The sequence below is a fragment of the Chiloscyllium plagiosum genome, chromosome 28, assembly GCF_004010195.1.
Source record: "Chiloscyllium plagiosum isolate BGI_BamShark_2017 chromosome 28, ASM401019v2, whole genome shotgun sequence".
Classification (NCBI taxonomy): domain Eukaryota; kingdom Metazoa; phylum Chordata; class Chondrichthyes; order Orectolobiformes; family Hemiscylliidae; genus Chiloscyllium; species Chiloscyllium plagiosum.
Window position 1 is genome coordinate 15,642,976 of NC_057737.1, and position 7,210 is coordinate 15,650,185.

A 7,210-nucleotide genomic window follows, 5' to 3' on the forward strand; every position below is an offset into this window, starting at 1 on the left:
GGGCTGTTTTCCCTGGAGCGTCGGAGGCTGAGGGGTGACCTTATAGAGGTTTACAAAATTATGAGGGGCATGGATAGAGTAAATAGGCAAAGTCTTTCCCCTGGGGTGGGGGAATCCAGAGCTAGAGGGCATAGGGTTAGGGTGAGAGGAGAAAGATATAAAAGAGACCTAAGGGGCAACGTTTTCACACAGAGGGTGGTACGTGTATGGAATGAGCTGCCAGAGGAAGTGGTGCAACATTTAAAAGGCATTTGGATGGGAAGACAGGGTTTGGAGGGGATATGGACCGGGTGCTGGCAGGTGGGACTGGATTGGGTTGGGATATCTGGTCAGCATGGATAGGTTGGACTGAAGGGTCTGTTTCCATGCTGTAAATCTCTATGACTCTATAAGTTCTGCAGCAGGACTTGAATTTACAATCAAAGGTGGCAAAGTTATCATTGAGTTGATCTGGCACCAATTTTTCCAGAAATATATAAATACTGCTCCTAATTGAATAGATAGATGAATTTTTGACTTAGCATTGTATCTGATACTATCTTCACTCCCTTAGTATTACAGAGGTAAGAACTCTCATTTCCTTTGTATGAGGCCTGGAGATTTGACCTTAGCTATCAGTAACTCAGTCTACCATCCTTGTTGAGTCAAGAATTTGTAACATGAACTGCAAAGTGTCTATATTTAAACCATCAGATTTATACCTAGCAAACCAACCATAAGGCATAGGTCATCTCAACCAAATTTAAATTGGATAGAATCCCTGAAGTTCTCAGTTTTGCCCTCATTCTTTCCTTTCACTTGTTGATAAGAGGGATCTTACCTCTCCCACCATCATTATACTCCCTTCCACCATCTTCTGTCGGGCAAAAGATAAAAATCCATGAACAAACAGATTCAAGAACAGCTTTTTCCCTACTGTTATCAGATTTGTAAACGTATCTCTCAAATGTTAATTCTGATCTCTCTCTCTCTGTCTCTCTCTCTCTCTCTCTCTCTGCACCTTCTCTGTGGTTTAAACACTGTATCTGTACTCTGTTCTGCTAACCCTGATGCACTTGGTATAGTATGATCTGTCCATACAGCATGCAAAACAATACATTTCATTGTATCTTGGGTAATGTGACAGCAATAAATCAATTAATTAATCTACCAAACAATCATAGAATGGTTGCTTAAAGGATGCTGCAACAGCTTGGTTAAGATTTGATTTTGCATTAAAATGCTAAATGTGTTCCTCATAACACATCAGTAGTGAATTGGATTGTATCATATTGGAAAATTGTTATTTTTCTGCAGGGTGAAATCCAGCTCAGGTTGTTGACTTGAAATCACCCCTCACTCTTCCTTTATTCCTCTTTTGTTAGATCTGAGAATGAGTGTAATAAAAATTGCAGGAGTCTCAGTTGTCAGCAAATGTTATCTTTTTATTTTGAAAGGGTAAATACTAACTATGTGCAGGGCAAACATTTGTCACTACTTCAAGGTTCCTAGAGAGAGCGATCTCCAATTGGTTATGTGATCTAACATCATTTGCCAATCATGACTTGGTCTATTTTATTTTCATATTCACTTCAACCTAATACTACACCTCTAACTCTATTCATTGTATTATATCTTATTATTTATAACTCCTTATCCTATAATTATGATGGCTGTAAGGGATACTAAATAAAATGAAACGCCAAAGAAATCTTACTCTATTCTCCAACAGCACGAATGCACTTAGAATTGGATTTGCAAAAGAATGCAGAATCTTTCATGGAAAAGACCAAGGCCTTGTGAGTGTGTGGTCCAATCTGCACTGAATTGAGGGGATGTCCCTTACACAGGCAATTTCACTCCAGAGTAGTTCTGAGTTCCCTTTATATGGAAGTGTTTAACAGTAAAACTGCAATAAAATTATATTTGGACTTCAAATCTATTTGTAGTTTTAGTTTTAAAATTGAAACCCCCCTGAACTGCTTCTTTCAAGAGTCATTTTAAATACAAAACAAGTGTATGGAATTAACAAATTGCAATATCTTCATGTGAAAATTATGGTCCCAGCTGTTGGTAATACTGGACAAGGTCAATCCCAGAATGAGTGAATTTTGGATTGATAGCCCCTAGGTTTTCTTTCCCTTTTTTTGATTACAGCAGAGATGGGTCACTGAATATACTCACAAGACGCTGCCAAGGCATTTTAATGAAATAACTTAAATATTATACAAAAGAAAAACACAAACTGTTAGACAGGAACTGTTGCAATGTCCCATTACAATCATCAGGAAGAATGATTCATTCCTTTTACCACAGCGATAACTTTCCAGAACACAACCCTCAGTTAAGATTTATACCTGTCTCCTCCATTAACACTTCTTACTCAGCTGGCACTGATGTAATTACTTTCCTTTCAGAAAATTTTAGCCCATTCACGAGATACTATTTTCTTCAGTTGAGGTCTTTCACCGAGACTCCTAAATTAAGCTGCTAACTCAGTTCAGTATTATTTAATCTGGGTTTCCTAAACTCATCTCTGCCTAAATGTAATCCATTGTGATCTGGCCGCAAATTTGGAAATTGAAGAGATGAAAACATTGTCTATTTTATTCTTTTACAAAGAACTATCAATCAATTTTTCGGATGGCTATTGTCTGCAAAAATATAGGTTTGTGTTTTATCCTATGACTCCCAGAATACTTCATCAGTTAACATGAACTGTTCTAACCTTACATGAAACTTTTGACTTGTTTAGTACATTAAAGATGCAGGCCCAGCTTTGGCCACATGTAATAGCACAGACTGCTGAAGATATTGCTTTTGGTGAGATTTGCTACATTGGAGAGATTAATACATTGCTTATACGATACTAGATCATTTTAATGTGCAACATGAAAAGTATATAATAATATATCAGTAAAAAATCATTCTTGGGAAGCTTTTGTATTCAAACTCGAAACTTGGATGTAGGACCCGTCTTTCATTCTTTGTGAATTTAATTCCTCTACACTCTGCTATATGTATCCTATCCCCCACCACATCCAATGGCCATCACCCCTTTCTCATTGAACTTTGGTTCCTTGTTCCCCAGGTCCCCAAATAGAAACTCTCGTTCTTGTTGTTTAACCTTTTCATGAATTTGCCTCTCTCCATGTCTGTAACCTTAATCCTAGAACCTGTCCATCTGAAACTTCATTCTTCTGGCTCCAACCTGTCTTCAACACTACTCCTTATATTGTAACATTGTTACAGACTGTCTTCAGCTGCTGAGGCCCACTCTGAGTGGAATCCACTCTCTTAAACCCTTTCGCATTTTCCCATTCCCTGTTGACCTTTAAGAATGTCTTAAAAAAGAAATACATTTTTGATAAGGACTTTGGGTCCCTCCTTCTCCTTTTGTGTGGAGTTCATTTTATTCCCTTGCGCCTCTGTACTGCACTTTGGGATGCTTTATCCTGAAAAAGACTCACAAATACAAGCCCCATGCTGTGTCACTTTGAAATGTGTATAGTGTGCTGTCAGAATGTTGTTCTTCTCTGTTTAGTAGGATTCAGACAGCCAGAGAGTTGCTAGCCCATCTGGTCCATCCTGTACAATATTAACAGAATATTTGGAGGATTTTACGCCATCCCAAATGATCCCATTTACAGTACTCCTCAAGACAATTGTAAAAATAGCTAAATGTTTAATTAGGTCATTAGGAAAGACGATGTAAACTAATATCTGTTTCTGGTGGTCATTTTAACAATGGTCTCCAATGCAGTAAAGTTCCATTCCCATAATCCTGAATTAAAGCTGGACTTGCTGACGTTGTCACGTTGGTCTGTAAAAGAAGTGACAAACAGTATAATGGACGTATCATATGACTGTGCTTAGTCTTGATCCTATGACTGAGATTAAATCTCTGCCTTAGTGCCATAAAGTGTGTATGTGAGTGTTTTGCATGTTTGCTGATGTACATGGGTCTGTTTGGAGAGGGAAACAACTTTGTTAAGTTCCCCAACTATATGGGATAACAATATCAACACTTGCTGTTGGGGCTTAAAGCAATGGCCACATAGTTGAAATGATGCTTGGTCAACATTACTCACAGGACAGCTAACTCAGTGAGGTTTATGGACAAGGTAGGGAGAACTTGAGAGCAAAGAATTGGAAAAGAACAAAGTATTGCTGGTGAAAACAGCCAAGGTTTTGGAATCTAATATTGTGAGCAATTGCAGATTGGTGTTGCATACAACTGGGACTAAACAATGGATTATTTGAGTCTTTATATATGTATCCTGAAAAACAAACTCTGCACTGGAAAGTCATGGACCCATTGACAGCAATCTATCAATACGTGATCATGGCTGCTGAGGCCTGGGGAAATCTAACCTCAGCCATCATTTAACAAAACAGAGCTGTTTTTAATCCCATAGCCTTCAAAGTAGCCTTTAAAACTACAGTGTAAAAGTCAACTGGAATTGTTCACATTTATTAGCAAATATATATTCCTGAACAGTCATCTGGGTCATCTTTCCTTCTCTGAAGATGTCATATCACTTTAAAGATGTTATATAAACACAAGTAATTTGTTACAATTTTCTCTGCTTCTTGTTAGATTGCTCTAATGAGATCAGATATGTTATAATACAGAAGTTATGAGTGTAACATTTAAGGTTTGGTTAGCTGGTGTGAAAAAGCTGATGTCTGATGATCTGGAAGAGAGAGATAGCCTCACCTGTTTCACAAGCTCAGCCTAAGATTTGTCCTTACCGTATTTTTGCCACCATTTTTCTGGTTCTTTTTCCCATTGGATTGTCCGTGTTGCAAACATGTTTTGAAGTAACAGGACGAGAGGTAACTTGTTTATCAAATCCATCAGTGTTGTTCTGTAAGCTGTCAGATTCGAGAAAGTTGATGTGTTGAATAGTTGTGAATGGAGGGGAGCATCACTGCTTCACACAGTTACTTTGTGTGCTATTTAACATGCTTCTTTTGAAAGGTTGGTACTTTTTCACTGGAGCGTCGGAGGTTGAGAGGTGACCTGATAGAAGTTTATAAAATAATGAGAGGTATAGATAGAGTTGATGATAGTTGTCTTTTCCCTAGGATGTGGGATTTTGAGACTAGGGCCACATTTTTAAGGTGGAAGGAAAGACATATAAAAAAGACATAAGAGGTAAATATTTTACACAGAGGATGGTTCGAGTGTGGAATTAACTTCCTAGGGAGGTGGGCACAATTACAATGTATAAAAGACATTTGGATGGATACATGAATAGGAAAGGTTTGGAGGGATATGGGTCAGGAGCAGGCAGGCGGGACTAGTTTAGTTTAGGATTATGTTCGGCATGGACTGGTTGGACCGAAGGGTCTGTTTCTGTGCTGTATAACTCCGTGACATGCATGATTGCATGAACAGCATGTAAGGATGTTTCCACAACCACGTCAATGAGCAAAGGAAATGAAACTCTATGAAGGAGAGACAATGTGCCTGCTCTATGACTCTCTGCAAAGACCCAAGCAGAATTTTAGGTGTCACATATGGCTGTGTCAGTTTCAATTGTAAACTATAACAGGATTCCATCTCCTTCTTAGGCAAAACCTTTTATGTTGAGATTATTTCCTTCCACTCCAGTGTTGCTGATCTTGAGGTGACTGAATAGTTCAAGGTTGGATCTGCACTCCCTACTGCAGGTGAAGTAGCTGGTGTTTGAAGAGGTAGTTGAAGGGAATACTTGGGTTTTTGTAAAGTCCTTCCTCTGTTTTCACTTGATTTCATCTGTGCCTGGTCGAAGACTCTTGAAATGGTTGGCACCTTTGTGGATGCTTGGGCAGCCTTGGGCTAGAGATTTCCAAGAACTGGTAAGGATGTTGCATTTTTCCAAAGAGGCTTTAAGGATGTTGTTATGATTCTGCCTGATGCTGTTACTGACCAAGTCAGGTCGCAGAATGAAATCTGACTTGGTCGATCCTTTTTGTAAAATAATTCTAGACAATGTGATAGTCATCAACATTCCCTCTAATTTTTTTCCTGACCACATGGTCCTCCAATGTCCCATGAGTGGCAGTAACTTCAGGAACCAGCCAGGCCACTTCTCAAGATAAAGCCAATTCCTTGCTACTGGCAATCCCTAGGTTGCAAATAAGTTCTATTTTTTGCTTTTCCTGAAATAGCATGACAAGCCTTTCAATTTCAGCAAAATTATGTTTGGACAATGAATGCTGACCTTGTCAATGCCATTCACATCCCAAGAATGAATAAAGAAATGCCCTGGATATCTACCCAATGGCATTATGGGAGTACCAACATTACAGGGTTGGTGGCTATACGAGAAGATGGCTCACTCCCACCTTTTCTGAGGCAGGGGCAACAAATACTGGTCTTAATGGTGATGCTAGTACGTTTTAAGCTTTTCAGCAGCCAATACTTGTCTGTGATTTCATAGGGCATTCCACTGTGTATATTCACCCTTATATCAACATAGAACATAAAGCATAGAACATTGCAGCCCTTCGGCTCTCGATGTTGCGCCGACCTGTGAAACCAGTCTGAAGCCCGTCTAACCTACACGATTCCATTCTCGTCCATATGCCTATCCAATGACCATTTAAATGTCCTTAAAGTTGGCAAGTCTACTACTGTTGCAGGCAGAGCATTCCACACCCCTACCACTCTCTGAGTAAACAAACTACCTCTGAAATCTGTCCTATATCCATCACCCCTCAATTTAAAGCTATGCCCCCTCGTGCTAACCATCGCCATCCGAGAAAAAAGGCTCTCGCTGTCCTTTAGGGATATATCAACACATTTTGGGATATGCTAGCAAAGCATTGGACAAAGTCTGGGCACGGAACCCTATATTACTGAGCTTTATTTAAGTACAGAGCTGAAAATGTGTTGCTGAAAAAGCACAGCAGTTCAGGCAGCATCCAGGGAACAGGAGAATCGACGTTTCGGGCATAAGCCCTTCTTCAGGAATATTAGGAAGAACTGTTTGTTTAGTTTATGGATCCTTCTGTAGATGAAGAACAGTAGAGGTCCTTTGCAGGTCTGTGAGAGTGTTGTCCTGAGCTGGGGTAGGTCGAGTTGCAGGGAATGTAGGTAGCGGCGCATGGCTGCAAGCGTGGAGCAGAGGATCCGGAGGGAGGTCCGTTGCTGGAGGCTTCGGATTTGTTGTAGGTACTGGTTGTCCTGGTTGGGTCCAAGTGTTGTTGGTCGGAACGTAGTCCGGAGTCCGTGCGGGAT